Source organism: Phodopus roborovskii, unplaced genomic scaffold (genome assembly GCF_943737965.1).
Source record: "Phodopus roborovskii unplaced genomic scaffold, PHOROB, whole genome shotgun sequence".
Lineage (NCBI taxonomy): Eukaryota > Metazoa > Chordata > Mammalia > Rodentia > Cricetidae > Phodopus > Phodopus roborovskii.
In genome coordinates this window covers 3938302-3957615 of record NW_026126484.1, presented here as the reverse complement: position 1 = coordinate 3957615, position 19314 = coordinate 3938302, and positions in this window count along the sequence as shown.

Genomic DNA, 19314 nt, shown 5'->3' with positions numbered 1-19314 from the left:
CAGGCAAGTCAAGAGACCAAGGACATGCAAGTGTTGTGCTTGGAGAGTTTTCTCCTGATTAGTTCTGTTTAGATCCCAGTTGATTAGGCTATGTTTTTACATAGTAGATTTTGTGTTTGGCTGTAACATTTACCATTTTAGCCACTTGAACAGAAATTGTAGAATCCTATTTTATAAGGCCAAGTGCATAACTTCACCTGGTTATGAATCAGAATTGTACTATTTTAAAGTAGTTGTGCCTGAGAGTTGGCTGCCACCTTCTTTCTTGTATAGCAGTCCTATTCATCTTTTCTGTTCTGTGTCGAAGATATTAGGAGAGGTAGCCTCAGTGCATGACATGATCCTTTCTCCCATTAAAAAAACTGATTAATTCTTTGACAATTTCATCCATGATATAGTGCATTTTGCCTGTTCTACCCCTTTCCTTTTGTCTCTCTTCATCTGTCACCCTCTTCCCCACCCCCTTCGCACATCCATGATTTAGGTTTGTTTTGTTACCCACTAATTTTTAAAAAAATCATTTGTTCATTTATTTACATGTGTGCACACCTGTATGAGTTATGTGTACCAAATGCACACATGAGCCTGCAGAGGGGAAAAAAAAGAAAGAAAGAAAGAAAGAAAAAGATATTGGACCTCCTGAAACTAGAGTTCCAGGTGGTTGTGAACCAGCACGTGGATTCTGGGAGCTGAAAGTGGGTTCTCTGCAGAGCAGTAAGTGCTCTTGAGCCATCTCTATAGCTCCTTCAACCAACTGATTATAATCAGGATTGCATGCATGGCCATATGTTTGGAACTATCCACTGGGTGCAAAACTGAAGGCAATGACTATCTTACCCATCCCCGCACCCCCCATATCTGTCAGTTGTTAATAGTTCTGTTGGGAGGGCTAGGGTTCCATGAGCCCTTTTAGTCCATGAATGGCTATTGTCATTCCCAGTCTTTTGCAGGTCCAGTGCAGGCAGTCACAGCTGCTGTGAGATCATGTTTACAAAGGCTGTGTCATGCCTTGAAGCAAAAATTTTACATTCCTTCTCATCTTGCAACTCTTCTTCAGTGCTACAACTGGTATGAATGTCCTATTTAGGGCCGAACACTGACCTGCCATTTATTCTAATCATCTTGAGTAGCCAGAGTCTATGTATTCATTGCTGTTTAAAGAGAAGCTTCTCTAACTAAAGATGACAATAGCATTTGTGTATGGGTACAAAAGTAAGTATTTAGATTGCAGTTTGGTACTATGTAAATATAGCTAAACAAAAGATCCTGAGAATCTCCTCTATGGCCTATGTCCTCCCTAGCCATTTTTATTGTTTGTTTGTTATTAGTTTACAGTACTAAGTATGTATTCCTTCTTTTGGAAAGCATCTTCAAGCCAATGTGGAATGGTTGCTTACCCTCACAACAGTTGTGTCACTAATGCATTTTGCCTTGAAGGTTGCATAGCATGATTTGTAAATATCTCCAGACTGTAAGCCTAACCCTGGTCAGCCTTTCTAAATGTATACCATCAGAAAAAGATTCAAGGAACTGTCAGAATGTGGAAGATTTGAGTCAAGTCAATATTATTAATCTTTTATTTTAAGCCAGGCCTTACATATTAGGTGTTATAAGAAATAGAAGGTGATGCTCTAACTTGAGCAGCACACATACTAATATTGGAATGATATAGAGATTAGCATTAGTCTGAGCAAGGAAAACAAATCTGTTAAATATCCCATTAAAAAAGAAATACAAGTATGACAAGATATTGGATTCAAAGAAGAGTGACAGGAGGAAAAGAACAGAGCTCTGAGCTAACATGGGGCTCAGCACTTGCAATCAGGCGCAACTGACTCACATCCTTGGGATCCTAATTATGGAAGTTGAAATTTGAGGCCACAAGTTATCTTCTGACCTCATGTATATGCTATTGCACATATGTATGCACACATACCCACACAAATAACTACATGAGAGTAATAAAAAATAAAAAAGATCTATACCACAAGTGATGATGATACAGGTGATGCCAGATAATCAATCTGCTGCAGCCTTCCAACTCCAGAAAACAATTCTCTGATTCTCTAGATACCACCCTTTGTGTAAAAGTTTATCTGTGTGCAGTCAATGCACACTTACCCCCCTGTGCATGGATGCATGCCCCATTGAGAAGCTATCTGAACCCCACTGTGTGAGCCCAATTAAATCATGGGATAATACAGTTGATCCAGTCTCTAACTCATCTTCCTTCTCTATAGGTTAGAGGGCAGGGCTAAAATGTCTACATTTCTTCTTGAGGTTTGGTTGCTAACATACTTTAATCAGAAAGCTAAGTAGGTGCCATTAGCAGTCTCATACAAAAGTCACTATTCATTCCAAAGATTCCAAAGGTTGGAGGAGTTGTGTAATCAGGAATGTTGCCAAATAACAAATATCAAAATTTAAAATAACACAACCATTGTAGGGAAATTAAGGGGGAAGTGTTAATGAGGTTTCAAGAGAAGAAAGATCTCATCCATTTTTAAAAGACCTTATATTGCAATATAATGTAATGTCAAAGAACTTGGGCTTTTACTGTCCTGAATTTGACATTTGGGGTAAATCTCATAGCCATTTTTCTCATTTACTGGTATTAGCATTCCACGAATGGGAATGGTGTCAAGAAAATAAAAGACCCCTGATCTCATACAGCACAAAGTTGTTTTGCAGTACAGTCATATTTTCTTTCCTTGTCTGCTCAGGCTTCCATAGGGTTTAAGTCTGTTACCATTTTTTTTTTTGTTTCCAGAAACCACAATAAAACGAGGAGATTACTGCATGGAACTTGCAATTCCATTATCTGTCAGCCTCAAAAGATAAAAGGTGCCACCAGTGTGTCCAGAAAGTAATTTTTCAGTAGCCATAGGTGACAAGAATTACATTTCTGTACCAGGACATCTTGATGTGGTGCATCATAAATATTCAGGTTCTGCAGACTTTGAAAAATATATAATATCTTCTTTCTTGTGTAACATTGGTTTCAAGGTCAGATTGAGGATGATTTAGAAATAGGAACTAAAAATTTTTATACAGGAGAACAAAAGAGTAGTTGGAGAATGGGCTGAGGAGACTGAAAAAGTCAAAATTGAAAGGTGAAGGACTTGGAAATCATGTGATGAATGGCATCACCTCTGGATATGGGTATCCAGTGGGCTGGCTCTGTCTCCTTTCTATCGATGCCGCACATGTGAAATGAGAAGTTCTGGAGGCCAAAGGGCATTCCCACTTGCAGGTCATATCTGCCCTGTTCTAGATCCTGCTTCATCTCAGAAGCATGGGATTTCTTGCAAAGTTACTGAGGACTGCATGACCTTATTTCTGGATTCATTCTGAGGGATGTTAGTGACCTCTGTGTGATTAAGGTAATCAAAGGCATCTGTTTGGGAGGAACAGGTGATGGGTATAGATTGAGCTTGTCTGGACAGGTTGAAATCCTTCTGTGCATATTATAAATGTCTTTTGTAGGACTGGAGAGATGCCTGAGTTGTTAAAGGCTAGGCTCCCAACCAAAAATGTCTTTTGTGTGGTCTGGGAACTAAGAGAGAAAAGAGTAACTAGTGGCTCTTATATTATTGTATTGGGACTGTAAGTGTTAGGGGTAAGCTTGTATAGAAATCTAGGCTTATTATTTCTAAAGAAGCAACTCAGAATTTGCAACTAGTTCACATGAACTGATTTATCCCTGTGTCGGATTCACGTTACTTATTTGCTGTCACTAATAGGCAAAGAGTTTACAGTAGTAGTTCTTAACTTCCTGCTTGGTAGCTATGGTGTTTGAGATGATGGGATAGCAAAAACAGAACGATTAGCCTAAAATTTAGGAGATTCCTGTGCTGTCCACACACTGGAAAGAAGAGGGTCGTTTTACTTTTGAGCCAGACTCAAAGAGAGGGACAGTCACAAAGGATTTGATTCTCTTAAGAAAGTCCTGTCCTAGGAGAGAAGCCCTAGTCCCTACTTCACAGGACCTGTCAGATCTACATGACCCCAACTGGATGGCATTCCCCTACATATGGAATTGGGGTGAGGGGATGGGAGGGGAGGGTGTTTAGAGTGCATGTGAGAGGGCAGAGAGGGTAAAAGGGAGGGAGGGAGGGGGAACTGGGATCGACATGTAAAATAATAAATTCAATTAAAAAAATGCTTTGACTCCAAAATTTAAGTTGAAGGACAAGTTACTGGGGAAAAGTATTTCTATTTTTGTTTCCACAGAAAATGAAAAGATGTGGATTCCTTCCAGACTAGTGTGGTTTGATCACGCCAGACCGCCTGAAACAGAGTACAAGCTGATCCTACATTCCAAACAGCTGGACAAAACAGCCCTACAGACTACAGCCAGGATATCTGAATCTTCTTCAAATCCCCCAGGACAGCGCCCCTTACCAGCAGGAAGTAGTTTGGAAAGAACGACGCCCAAATTCCCAAATATTGTGTATAAATGTTTGTTTTCATTTAATTGGACTTTGTTATATAAAATTAAATTAAAAAATAAATAAATAAAAAAAGAAAGTCCTGTCCTAAGACCCGAGGGCACTGGGTCCTGGCTTTGGCCTTCCTTGAGTTTCAGTACATTCTGTTTTGGTGCCACCTGGATGGGGCTCTTTAGCCTTATACTAGGCCATATACAGGTCCCATTTGTCTTCTTAGGGCAGTCTCCCATCTTCCTCTGCTCATGTGGACTTTACAAGTGAGTCCAGGAGCTTTGAGTGTCATGCCATGATATCTTTGTGGGATGATAGACCAGGGCCAGGGCCAGACTGGAGAGCAAATGGCTGACTAGTATTTCTTTTGTGGAATACTGAAAAACTAGGCTTCCAGATGATGCTAGTATGCTAACCTTGATCACTCAGTTGTTTATACAGGTAAAGAAATACTGCAAAAAATATGTTTGTTCAGGTCCCACATACTATAGAAGTGGCCCTGGAGAAGTTTTTGCATAAATGTCAAGCTCATCCTTTAGAAGTCTCTATAAAGCTACTGTCTCCCAAACCATGTCACAAGACATTCATTTCACAGAACAGAAACTGGGAGACAGGGAAGGACTGTCTTCAAGTCCTCTGTTGTCTTCTTCATGGATGTCAGGGAATCTTGATCTCCAGCTGTGTAGATAGATGAGATTGTATAGTTGTGTGGTGATTTTTAGGAAACCACTGAAGCTTTCTGAGCCTCTGTTTCTTTCTCTTTAAAAGAGGGTAACGAAGCTGAAGGTGCAACTCGAACAAAGATTACTTGTTGGGTCAGTTTCCAGCACCCTAGGGACTTAACAGTCTTTAACTCCAAGTCTAAATGCTCTGACACCCACTTCTGGCTTCTACAGGCACTGTATGCATGTGGTGCACAGACATACATGCAGGCAAAACACCCATACACATAAAAAGTAAGTATAGAAAGCAATAATAATACTGTGCCTCTCTTCTGCACTATTTTGTGGCATAAATGGAGTAGCAGACTTAACACTCAGCACGGCCTCAGAACTGGGGCTACTCTTGGTTTTTCTTCCTTCCTTTTTGATTCATCAAGATTTTTTCCTGTTTTGAAAGTGTTTTAATCATTTGACCTTTTCTCTTAGAATCAGTCCAATCTGTTGTTTTTTATTTTTGTATGTGTCTCTCAGTGTGTGCATGTATGCATGTTTGCATGTGTACATATAAGATATTATTAGTTTTCCTTGATTGCACTTAACCTTATTCCTTGAGATAGAGTCTCTCAGTTAAATGCAGTAGTCTCTGATGCTGGCTAGTTTAGCCTACCAGTCTGCTCCGGAGCATCTCTAAAGAGGACTGGAGGTCCAGGTTGGTAGATGATGGGAATCCAGAACCTGGTCCTCTCACTTGTACAGTAAATACTTAATCAACAGAGCCATTTCCCTGACTTGTAATTGGTCCAGTCTTGAACAGTTCTCCAACACAAGTACAAAGAGCAAAAGTATTTTTCTGGTTTGAGTGATAGGATTGATTCTGGATTACAAGGCAATGGATGTTCCATTGTCCAGGTAGACTGCTGTGAATATAGCCATAGATGTATATTTAAGACGGGGGCCTGGAGTTACTGTTGGAGGAGGCAGGGAGGCAGGGAGGGAAGGAGGGGGGTGGGATCAGAAGTACATGTTTATTTTTACTGCCTCAAAAGTCAAAAAAAAAAGTAGTTAGGAGGGTTCTTCTCCAGTTTGGGGTTCACTGGAGATTGGAAACCTTCCCCCCCCCCACCTCGGATGTCCCTTGGAGGAAAGGAACCAGTCAGAGAAGCTGTGGGATGGTTTCTTTGAGAAGAGTCCTCTGTCCAGGGTGGTGGGGCTCTCTAGGACCCCATTTCCCTCTTAACTCTTTCCAATCCCTTCTGCTGGGTCTTTGCTTTCTCCAGCTCCTTCCCCTTTTGCCTCCTTCTGGTTTCTGTTTCCACACTCTCCTGCTCACCTTTCTTTGTTCTTCCCATCAATTGCTTTTTATTCAGAATGAGGAATGCTTCATTTTCTTGTCATTCATATTCTAGCATGGCATCCTCGTGAGCATGGATAGTGTGTGTTTCTTCATTTCCCTTTTCTGGAAACTCATTTAATGTTTACTCTCTGTATGTAACGAGACTCCGATTGTTCCATGGACTAGCCTCACAGACAGAACTTTAAAGCCTACTGCTCAATGTTTAGAGGCCCAGTGGTTTTCTTTCTTCCTTTTATCAAACAGTTGCTACATGAGAGAATGTGAAAGAAAGAAAATGCCCAAAGGACAGACATATATCCATAGCCTCTGCTGCTGAACTTGCACCTCACTGGCCAGAACATGAGTGTTCTTAAAACTCAACAGATACATACCCAAAATGCTGTTTATGTGAAGAATTACTTTTAGTTTTGTTAATCATGGCTTTTGTGCAAATCTATACCTTAATTTTAATATAAGGAAAATCAAGTCCAACTGGTTTCCAGTAATTGGGTGGATATAGATGATCGTTTTAAAATTATAGCTTGGCAGTGTCTGGAGTGTTGATTTATTGCAGCCATGATAGCTACTGCTGGTGAGACAAAGGCCTTACATAGGTACAGCTGGGGGACCTAGGGTTTGATCCAGTCCCTCAACTTTTGTAACATGAAAAATAAATGTCTCAGAGACTGATATTGGGGTTCAAACTTCAAGTTTACTATCAGAAAAGCAAAGCTGAATGGGCTGATCCTATCTCCATGAGCTCTCACCAAGCCTCAGACTGTAACCTCTCCTCAGTGTGGCTCAAGAATGAATCCTCTATTGACCTTGCTTCTGTCTTATATACTTGCCTGATGTTGGGATTAAGGGTGTGACCTATAATTCTCTTTTAGACTGATTCACTCTTGTGTAGGTCTAGGTAACCCTGGCCTCACAGAGATCCATCTATCTCTTAATCCTGAGTCCTAGGATTAAAGGTGTGCACTACCACCTCCTAGCTTCTGGCTACTGGGATTAAAGGTGTGTGCCTGGCTTCTATGACTTGTGGTTGACCTTGCTTTCTGAATCCTCAGGCAGGTTTTAATAAATCATAAATAATGTATCATTACAAACTTTCTTGGATGACTTGTCATGGCACTATTCCTTCTTGGAGGAGGCATCCATACAGCCAGCTCCTGAGGGTTTTTCTTGCCCACAACTTGGAGTCAGGCCAGGCTTTGATACTGACTGTCTGTGCCACCTTGGGAACTGTAGTGACTTAACATCTCCCAACAGTTTTCTTTTCCCTAAAATACAGGGAGACTATATAGATAGAAAGTTGTAACTTCCTTAAGTATCTTTAAGGACAGGGTTCAGTGCTGACACAGAGCAGATGTTTAGATAGAGGTTATGAATATAGACCAGTGGTAGAGTGCTTCAAGCTTGGAGTACCATTCCCAACATCAAAGAAAAGAAGAATTATTTAATAGCTGTTCAAGAGATATGAAATATACTCAAAGCCTACACCAGGGCTGGGCTATGGTGCCATGGCATAAGGCCAGTATCATGGAAATGTGCTCTTTCATTAGTCCTTGGAAATAAGGAAAATTTCTCAGTTTGTGAAAAGTGGCAGAAGACCACGAAAGTGGTTGGATCAACGCTCCAGTTGTGAAGTGTGAGTAGGGTAGCCTTTGGCGGAGGGATCGATCATAGGGACCTACAGAATGGGCAGCTACAAATGTGGTGCCACCGAGATCCCTGTGACCAGAGCTTCATTCTTTCTGTTTTTTTTTTTTAATGAGGTCACCCACTGTTTGTTTTTCTCTCTTCCTTCAAAACATGGCCTTGCTATGTTTCCCCACCCCCAAGCCTGTGTTGGGTAGATTTTTCTCTGAAATCAAAACATTTCATCCTGCAGGGAAAGCTGTTTAAACCTGAAGGCAAATCACTCAAAATAGCTCCAGGAAGCCCCTGAAGCTGACCACATTCACTTGGCCACTTCCTGCTAGAGTAAGCAATCAAGATGGTTAAGTCACTCTTAGCCAAGCCAAGCTGTAAAGAAGAGACCACACCAACTACCTGGAAGAGGGTTAGACCAACTCAGCCACCTGGAAAGGGTGAGCTGCTGAGCTTTGGTGAGCTTTGGTGATACAGCTGTCTTTGAGTCATTTCTGTGCCTGTAAATGCCCCTCTCTCCTAATCCTGTATGTAACTCCAATAAAACTCATTGGTTCACCAAGTTGGGATTTGCTGATATCCATACTTCAGTCTGTTGTGGACTTTGTGAAGGACACTGGCTCACTGAGTATGTGGCTCTGGCAGCCCTTGCCCTTCTTTCCAATTTCCTCTGCTGTGCTAAAACCATTAGATTACATTCTTAAAGCTAGCCACCACAGTCTATTTCCTTATTTGGCCTCTTCCTCCTAATGAAATCAGGCATGAGACAGAGCTGTCTGCTAACCCCACTCATTTTCCATAGTGTTCTCAAAGCACTAGCTAGAGCAGTAAGGTGAGAGAAGGAAATTAAAGGGATACAAATAGAAAAAAGAAGTTAAACTATCTTCATTTTCAGATGACATATTAAACACAAAATATCTTGAAAATAATACGAGAAAATTTCTAGAATGATAAATTCAACAGGATGGCAAAATAGTCAACTTGAAAAATTCAATAGTTTTTCTATACAAAACAACAAATGTATGGAAAAAGAGATCATGAACTCAATCTCTTTCACAATAGCCTCAGAAATTATATAGGAAAAAACCCTTTAAGGATGGGAAGGACACCTGCAATGAAAACTTTAAGCTTCTGAAGAAAGAGATAAAGAAACTAGAAAATGGAAATACACCCTGTGCACATGGATTGGTAGAATTAATATTGTGAAAATGACCATCACAAAATGCATTTAGAGATGTAGTACAATCTCAATCAAAATTCCCATCTCATTATTCACAGGAATGGAAAAAAAACTATTCTAAAATTTATATGGAACCACAAAGACCCCATATAGGAAACAAATTCTGGCAAAAAAATTTCTGGAGGCATCACCATTCTATACCTCAAAAATACATTACAGAGCCATTGTGATAAAAACAGTATGGCACTGACACAAAACAGACATGCAGACCAATGAAACAAAATAAAAGATCCAAACATGAGTACATGCAACTTTAGCCACTTAATATTTGCAAAGATGACAAAAAAAAAATACACCTAAGAAAAGGAAGAATCTTCAACAAATGGTGCTGGGAAAACTGGATGTCAGCTTATAGAAGAATGAAATTAGTCTCACGTCTTCAACCTTTCTTAAAAACTTAACTACAAATGGATAAAAGATCTAAATGTCAAACTCAAACCACTGAAAGTACTCAAAGGGAACATAGACAGAACCCCACATGATAATAGGAATAGGGAAGGACTTTATGACTAGGATTCCATTTACTCAAGACTTAAAGCCAACAATTGACAAGTGGGGCATCATAAAACTAAAGACCTTTCAGCATAGCCAAAGAAACAATCAATTGAATGAGGAGGAAGCTCTCAGAATCAAGAATATTTGCTAGCTACTCATCTGATAGAAGATTAATACTCAGAATAAATAAGTAAAAAAAAAAACAGAATAAAACAAAAACAAAATGATCCATTCAAAAACTCGGCTATAGACCTTAACAGAGAATACTCAAAAGAAGGAAAAATAAATGGCTATGAATTATGTCTCTAGTTCCTGGCAAAGGAAAAGGGAGATCTGGTTAGATAGAGGAGTTCGTGTGTGTTTGTGTGTGTAGGTGTGCATGTATTTTACAAGAGTCAAACTTTTCCAAGTAAAGTACATAGAAACTTCACAAGTCATTTTGAAAGCACCAGGCTTACAGTTCTTAGACTTGCCACACCCTGATGACAGACATGATCCATGTTCAGATCTGGCTCAGGTGAAGTTATCAAGATGCATTAAAAGATGGATTTTCTGGGATTTTACCATGTAAGGCACTTACACTTGCAGAATGGAAAGTGGTTTGTTTTATGGGGAGGGGAAAGTACAGATGCACATGCCAGGTCCTTCTGTGGGTTGCAACATCTCAGAGCAGAAGGGATGACACCCAAAATAACTAAGCACCATAGTCATTAGCACTTGATCACTTATTCAAGTCCCCCATACAAATAAACCAGACACCTGAAATGGTCCACATAACACATTGACATGACTATGGAGACATTAAAATAAAAGAACTGTCTGTCAGCCTTGTTGCCAAAAGCACAAGTCTTGGTATCAGTGGAAACTTGGGCACGCAGTCATTCTTTCCTACTGACCCTGGTGTAACATCATCTTCAGGTAGGTCTTGGGAGGCACCGTGCATCTGAATAGAATTGTGAATCTTCAGCGCTGAGCCTAGCTTGAGCTTCACCTAGGTCAGAAGCAGGAAGTTGCTGCTATCCACCTGCTTCTTATTCAATCACAACACTAAGCTGAGCAGTTGCAGCAGGTGCTTCTCCTGTCAATCTTCATGTTCCCTGTGCCTGCCCATCCTTTCCTGGGCCTATCCCTTGGCAGGAAGCAGTGCTGCAGGCTACTTCTAGGTGTGACTGACATTTTGACCAGCCAAGTTGCTCAATGGACAGTGGATGAAGTAGCTGAGTTTGAAAGTCTCTTCTGGGCTGTGCGGATCATGCCAAATGCTCCAAGAAAGAGCAAGTACCCCACCCATTTTTAACAATTATTTAAAATTATAATTTAAAATATTTAAAGATAATCTACCCCCTTTTAAAATTATTTTTGTGTGTGTGCCTTTCAGAATTGGAAGTGGAAGGTGCAGAATAGAGAAATGGATAATTTTTATTTTTGTGTTTTCCCTGCATGTATGTCCATGTACACACAGAGGCTGCAAGGAGGTGTTGCAATATTTGGAATTAGAGTTAACAAATAGTTGTGAGCTGTCATGCTGTTGCTGGAAATCCAGCCTGAGTCCTCTGGAAGAGCAGCCCAGGATCTTAGCTGCTAAATCATCTCTTCTGCTTGAACCTGTCTCTTTTATGATCCCGTTTTCATTTCTTTTGAATGAACAAGAAGAAATTGGATTGGTGGATCACATAGAAGAGTCATAAACTGTACACCATTCTGTCAAAAATGGTGATCTCATACACTTTATTAACCAGTGATTTAGTTTATGAAAATACACCCTTTGATGCACATACTATTGTGACTTCACTCAATAAAGAATTTCTCAAAACATAGCTCTTTCTTCAAATGATGCATGACTACTGTAGCTCTAGCTTGAGAATTTGAAAAAAAAAACCCATGGGGTTTTGATGAGAAATGTCATTCTGTAAATATGTTTCTCTTATTGATTAATGAATAAGGCACTGTTGGCAAACAGGAAGGCAAGATAGGCAGGACTAGGAGACAAGGAGGATTCCGGGAGATGTAGTAGGGAGGAGAGTCAAGATGTAGGGACTTGAGAGAAGAAGATCTGGACCCATTCTCTGATACGACCACATGGAGACACTTAGATTAATAGAAATGGATTAATATTTAAGACAGAGCTAGCCAATAAGAAACACTAGTACAGGGCAACAACTTTATATCTATAGTGTCTCTGTGCTATTTGGGGGAACAGGCTGGCAGGAAAAACTGCTCATAACAGCGTTTTCCATGGCTCCTACATCATTCTCCATTCCATCAATAGTACACAAAGATTCTAATTTTTCCACATCTCTGATGACACATGCTAATTCTGCTAACTTTTTTTTTAACATAGTCCTGATAACCTTCAACTCACAATCCTGCCTCAGTCTTTGGAGTTCAAGTATTATGGGCTATTGCACCATATCCAACAGATCAAATAAGAGAATCTTAGTAGGTATGAAGTAGTATCTCATTATGGCTTTGCATTTTCCAGACAATTAGTAATATTGAATGCATTTTAATATACATATTGACAATTTGTATGCCTTCTTTGGAGAAAAGTCTGTTCAAGTCTTTTGTTCATTTTAAACTCATTCTTGGAGTTGGAGAATTAGTTCAGCGGACAAAGTGGTTGCACAAAAGCCTGGGTTTGGAGCCTTGTATCAAGTATAATGCAATAGCATGTGCCTGTAATGCTACAGTGAAATGATGGGGGTGGCCAGAAAGTCACCAGCATCCCATGACCCAGCTAGCCTGACTCAGACACTAATGAACAAGAGATTCGATTTCAAACAAGGTGGAAAGCAAAGACCAGCACATTTGAGAGTGCATATCACACACACACACACACACACACACACACACACACACACACACACAGAGAGAGAGAGAGAGAGAGAGAGAGAGAGAGAGAAGAGGGCGGGCACCCCACACAGAGAGGAGGGAGAGGAGACACACACACACACACACACACACACACACACACACACACACAGAGAGAGAGAGAGAGAGAGAGAGAGAGAGGGCGGGCACCCCACACAGAGAGGAGGGAGAGGAGACACACACACACACACACACACACACACACACACACACACACACACACACACACAGAGACATTAAAAGAAACTGGAGTTCCCATAGTGAAGTGCCTGAGTTAACACCTTATCAAATACTTGGGTTGCAAATCTTTTCTCCCATTCTGCAGTTTTCTTTTGCATGCTGTGGTTACTTCCTTTGCTGTTCATAAGCCTTTAAATTTCATGTAGTCTGACTTATTATCACTTTTGTGGCTTGTGTTCTGAGTTTGTTCCTATGTAGATTAATATTATAAGGCTGGTTAAGCCCCACATTTTGAGGGACAGGGAGTCAAAGAATTTTTGGATATGAATTAGATGTTAATGTTTATTTAAGGTATCATTTTCCTTGGCTGTCGAGTAATTTTTCTGCCTGCAAAGTAGATTCAAAGTCTGGATTCATCATGTCATAGCTGTGTGATGTAGGTGAAGTTTTGTAATTTTTGGTTCTTAGTTTACTTGGTGTATGCCTCTGTTGTACCATCATGCTTGAGAAAAGATGTGTGTTCGCCAAATCATGAACTCAAATCAACAGGGGACAGTGCTAGATACAGAATTGGCCGAACCACCAACCTATGATGATCTGAGCCCAAAGCACTTGCAACATCTATAGGCACCCTCAGAGAAGCAGTCACCCATTTGTCAGGGAAGCACCTGGAATGTGCATTGTTGTGTAGCAGGTCCTTTGCAGCTGTAACTCCAGCTGCTGCTCCCTCCTGCAGGTTGTACGTGCCAGAGGGCAATGCTCCGATGGCTCACTAATTCAGCATCCTCAGGAAGGAAGCTGCATTCTCACAGCTTCTTCATTGCACATCAGCATTATCTAATGGATCTGCAGAGAGGATTTTTGAAGCTGCCTCACTGATCTATACTTGATTAGTTTCAGAGGTTCGGAGCATTGCTTTGTTAGCCCCATTGCTATAGCCTGTGGTGATGGAGTGTTAGGAGTAGAATTTTCCTGCTGGTCTTGTCCCACTGCTGCGCCAGCCCCAAATAACACACACAGATGCTGTATTAGATATAATTCTGTTGGCCAGTTACTTGTTTCTTACTGGCTAGCTCTGTCTTAAATATTAACCCATTTCTATTAATCTAAGTATTTCCACGTGGTCTCATCTTACTGGAGAGAGGGGCTGCTCTCTCCAGTCTCTCCATTTGACTCCTCCTTACTACTTCCTCGAATCTTCCTTGTCTCCTAGTTCCACCTATCTTGCTTTCCTATTGGCCAACAGTGCTTTATTCATTAACCAGTATGAGAAACATATTTACAGAATGACATCTCCCATCAATGGAGAGCATCAGGAAAGTGGGAGAATGGTAGGGGAGGATGCCTATTTGATGCTGTTGGGTATCAGGAAGAGCCAGAAGAGATCAGGCACAAGACATGTCCTTTAAAGCCCACCCTCATTGACCCACTTCCTCCAATCAGGCTCTACCTTCCACAGCTCCCATCACCTTCTGATAGCCTATTCAATTATGATAGTGCCTCTGGGTTCATCTATTGATAAGATCAATGCTCTTATGATCCAATCATTTCCCCAAAGCTCTACCTCAGAACACTGCTCTTGGGATCAAATCTTCAGCATTTGAACCTTCATAGGATAGTTCACATTCAAACTACAACAGTATGACCTTAGCATGTCACTCACACCCTGAGTTACGAGCAGGCATTTATCATCTGCCTATGCTCTTTACTTTTCAGAGTAACTTTAAGTACCCTAGATAAATATGAAAGTGGCAGAGTTTCCATAATTTTTTTTGTAATTTCTCAGGGAGGAGTGGGGCACTAGAATCCCTATTTAGTAGAAGTATTATAAAACATAGAAAGAAACTCAAGACAGGCTAACTCCAAATATGGATAACCCAAATAGGGAGTGTTTCTCTTTTCTGAAGTTTTAAAAATCCCACTTAACTTTTTTTTACCTATTAAAAGACAATTCATTAACATTGAATTTGAAATTTTTCATATATATGATTTGTTTGCCTACATGTATGTCCATTTACCACATTCACACAGTGCCTGCTGGGGTCAGAAGAGAGCATTGGATTTCCCTGGAACTGGAGGGGCAGATCAGATGGTTGTGAGCCACAATGTGGGTGTTGAGTCCTCTGGAAGAGCAACTAGTGCTCTTAACTGTTGAGCCATATCTCCAGCCTCTCATTAACATTTCCTAAAAGCTACTTTATCTTAGACACTGTTTTTTCCTCTTCTTCAAATTCGTTTATTTTGAGGAAAACAACCATGACAATTAAAAATAAACATAGCAACTGCCTGGTCATGCTTGTATTTACTGTGTGCCAAGGTCCTGTAATGAACCTAATGAACATCAATCCCCAATTGTCCTTTAATCTGAACTTTACCTGTGACCTTGTACTTAACTTCTGTGTAGTTTTTCTTCTTTTTTTAAAAATTTCAATTTGGCTAAAAGAGATTACAGTAGTTAGCACCAGGTGGCGCTAAAAGACAAGGCTTGGAAATAGAGGGCTTGGTCCTCTGCAGTGCACGGGAAAGAGAGTTAAAGGAAAGAGGGGCAAATATGGTCTTGTTTTTCCATCACCCCCAAATGGTAAACTCTGTCCTCTCAAGTTCTCTCAGGGGTGCTTTCTCTGGAGACCTGAGACTCCGCATGTGTATGAATCACACAGTAATTTTACTGGGGTGTCAAGTCCCTGTCCTCCTCCCCACTCCACCCCCACCCGCCCGCTCCTGAGCCTGGTTTTTCTAATAGAAAGTGAAAACTAAGCTCATGTGAAATTGCTTTGGGAATGGGTTCAGTCTTTTTCTCACCATTTAGCTATGCAGGGATGTAGACTGGCTACAGACAAGAAAACTTCCCCATCAACTTGGGCTTTATTGTTTGGGTACAAGTCCCCCTTTTTGGGAATCTCTAACATGCTCAGAAGTCTCCTCTGCTGTTACCAGGAGACTAAAATCTCTACATAGACGCTACAATTTAACCACGAGAACAGAACCCTTCCCCTGACCTTCCGAACACATGGAAGAGAGAAGAAGCCGGGGGGGGGGGGGGGGATAAAAAGTCGTGCCACTAAAGAATGTGAACTCCAGGAGCTTGTGAAACAGAGGCAACCAATCAAAGATTAGCACTCTTGGAGGGAATCAAAGCACTTGGGAGGCAGATGCTCTGCTCAGAGTTCCCCTGGAATTTAAGGAGGGTTTATGGCAGGTGGCTGTGGAGAGGGATGTGGGAAAGAGGGATATTTTAAAGGTATCTGGAAGTTTTATTACCAGTTCTTCCTTTTCTGACATTCAAATCTAGTAAAACACAGGGCAGACGCTGGATGCTTGATTCATATTAACGGCTTCCAAAATGCAGATGGCTACTTCCTTATCAGAATACTAGCTTTCCAAGGGATAGTTTCTTCTTTTTTCTTCATTTCCACCTCCACCCATTTCAAGACAGGGTCTCACCATATATCCCAGGCTGGCTTTTAACTCATACTCCTTGTGCTCCAGCTTCCTGAGTGCTGAGGTTTTAGGCATATTATAACCACATTTGAGTTTTAAACCAAGTATCTCACTACAAAACAGCCATCTATCATTTTGGGTACTTTGACTTGACCCAGACATCATGCAGTGAATTTCCATTATGATCCCTGTTGACAAAATACTTCTGTTTTTATTCTGAGTCTGGAACTCTCTAGAACCCCACATACAGTAGCAGCAGGAACTTGGTCTCTCATTCTTCATTTCAAGGTCCTCCTTGAGTCAAGGGAGAAACAGTGAGGAAGGTCAACTGTTCCACACTGTCTTTGCTCAATGGTGGCCATTTTGTTAATATACTGTGGGGACCAGGTAGTTCCCTGGAACACCTTGCTCTAAGTCTTTTTTGTCTGTTATATTTATTTTAACATTTGTCCTTGACACCATTGTAGGAGACATTCTTCTGACCCCCAACACATTTTACAGTAGGACCAAACAAGAATCTTTTTCAAGAGTTGATTCTAGGCTGGAGACAGTGGCACACACCTGTAATCTTAGCTCCTCAGAAGACTGAGCAGCTCCTCAGAAGACTGAGTAGGATTATAAGTCCAGTCCAGAATGAGACCCTATCTAAAAAAATGGCAGGGAGTGGTGTAGGTGTCACTCAGTGCTAGCCATATGCTTATGTGTGTAGCATGTGGGAGAGCCTAGATTTAAACCCCAGTATTAGAAAAAAGAGTTAAATCCAAGGTTAAAACTATGATTTTGGGCCATCTTATTTCCCCGTGGATAGTCATTGCTTGTACGCACCGACATACATTACTCTACTTCTCTGACACTCTACACACTCTACCTTTATCATTCATTAAATCCCTCCAAAAGATTTTATGAGCATTTACAAATAGAAACAGAAGTATAAGGTGGACTTAAGATGAGGGGATCACAGAATAGTGAATACAGTATTTGAAATCGGAAGCATGAGTTTCGATGTTACAGTGGTGTAAACGTTGACAAAATGTGTGTAATGGCAGCATTGCCCCTATAATAGCCTGGCCTGGGAAAGAAGGCATCCCCTACCTTATGGGTCACTCTGTGTTCCTCTGCTCTCAAAAACACCCTTTCTAATACAACAGGAAGATTTCCCACTTGTTGTTTGTATGTGCTACACAAGCTGCTGGAGCTGCTCTTAGTTTCTCCAACAAGGCATGCCATAAGCTTAGGAACCTACAACAAGAAGCTTGCCAGTCTTCTCTAACTTACAAGGACAAGCAGGTCTTTGCCATGTTAAAAGGGCAGATGCTATGCTATGAAAGGTCTTTTCCTCAGGCCCTGAAAACAGGCAAAACTGTCGTTCCCTGGTGTCTCTGGTTATGACCTGCAACAGTTAGTCCTTTCATGATTTTCCACAGTGATTCCCAGTGAGGTAACGTCTGCTTTGGAGGTTACAAAGAGGTAGTAGGTGGTAAAATCACCCTGTGTCTGCTACCTTGAGGTGTTATGACCAGCTGCCATCTTGGCTTGTACTGGTAGACAGCTAGGGTGTAGACAACAGGCTCTTTAGAAGAGGCATCAGGGTTTGGGCAAAGCCATTGCAGATAGCAGCTATAGAAAAGCCTTTATTATCTTTGGAAAGGCGGCTTCCCTTTGATCCACAAATTCTAATACTGACCTTGTAGGAACTTCTCCCTGAGTAAATTTCAAGATGTGACATCACTCAAATAGATAGACACTATCTGGAGAAGACTTGGGCTGGAATTGACAGCAAACCAGGAACCCCAGGAGCTTGCACCTCTCTCTGTCCACTGTGATTTAGATGGAACAGACAGCCGTTGCTCTCATTGTATAGCTCAGATATTCCTGAACCTCTTGAATGGAGGATGCTTAGAAAACACCTGAGATTGGAAGAGACCATTACAATTTCAATCAGTATTCTAAAATGATGCTCTGATAGTTTATGTGTGTTCTCTGGGTCTGTTAATAACTGCAAAGTCTTAACACAATGTGCCGTTCCAAAATCACCACATTCAAGCCACCATGCTTGTGTGCGTGCATGCGCTCACAGCTCATTATTATCAAGCTCTTTGTATTTTAGCGAGCACACTTGTAATGACAGGAGGCATGATACAGATGCTGTTTTGCTTCCATCACTGGAAGCTCTTAAGAAGCCAGAAAATTCAAAGCAATAGAGACAGCATTTTACACAGTCTCTCAGTGCATCTGTTGAACACACAGCCAAATGGTTATAAATACATGGCCATTTATAACCTCTATGCTTGTGGGAGCCAGGAAAATGATCTATATAATTAACCCCTTGATTGATCTAGTCCTTCTTCTCTCAAGAAGGAAAGTGTGATTCTCCCACACAGATCAGGATGTCCTCCTGAAGCTCAAGGCAGAACAGCTTTGTGGGAAGAAGTTAGTTTTAGGCATGTGGTAAACATCCCTTTGAACTTTTAAATTATTTCATGGATTTAAACTCCGCAGTGTACACTGAGTAGTTGGGGGATAGAGAGAATCATCCAGGATCTTTTTTGACCTCTCAGAACAGTCAAGTAGAATTTGGAGATGGCCCCTGTCTCAGTCTGTTTTCTGCTGCTATAACAATACTCAGGATGGTGATTTACAAAGGACAGAGATTTACATAAATATATATATATACATATACATATACATACACATACACACATACATACATACATACATATATATATATATATATATATATATATATCTCCATCTTTCTAACTGTGAACAGGGCCTATGAATGGGGGGTTGTCAGTTTCTTGACAGAACAGTCACAGGGATTCCCACCCTCCTCTTTATGTATTTGGTGAAATCCATTCTCTTTAGTGTGAACAGGGCCCAAGAATGGGGGTTTGTCAGGGTCTTCACTAGGTTTGGTTATATGATCATGAAGTCATTCATCACTCTTATGTTGCATTACCAGTGACTTCATCTTTCCTGGCTAAAGAGGTTCAAAGT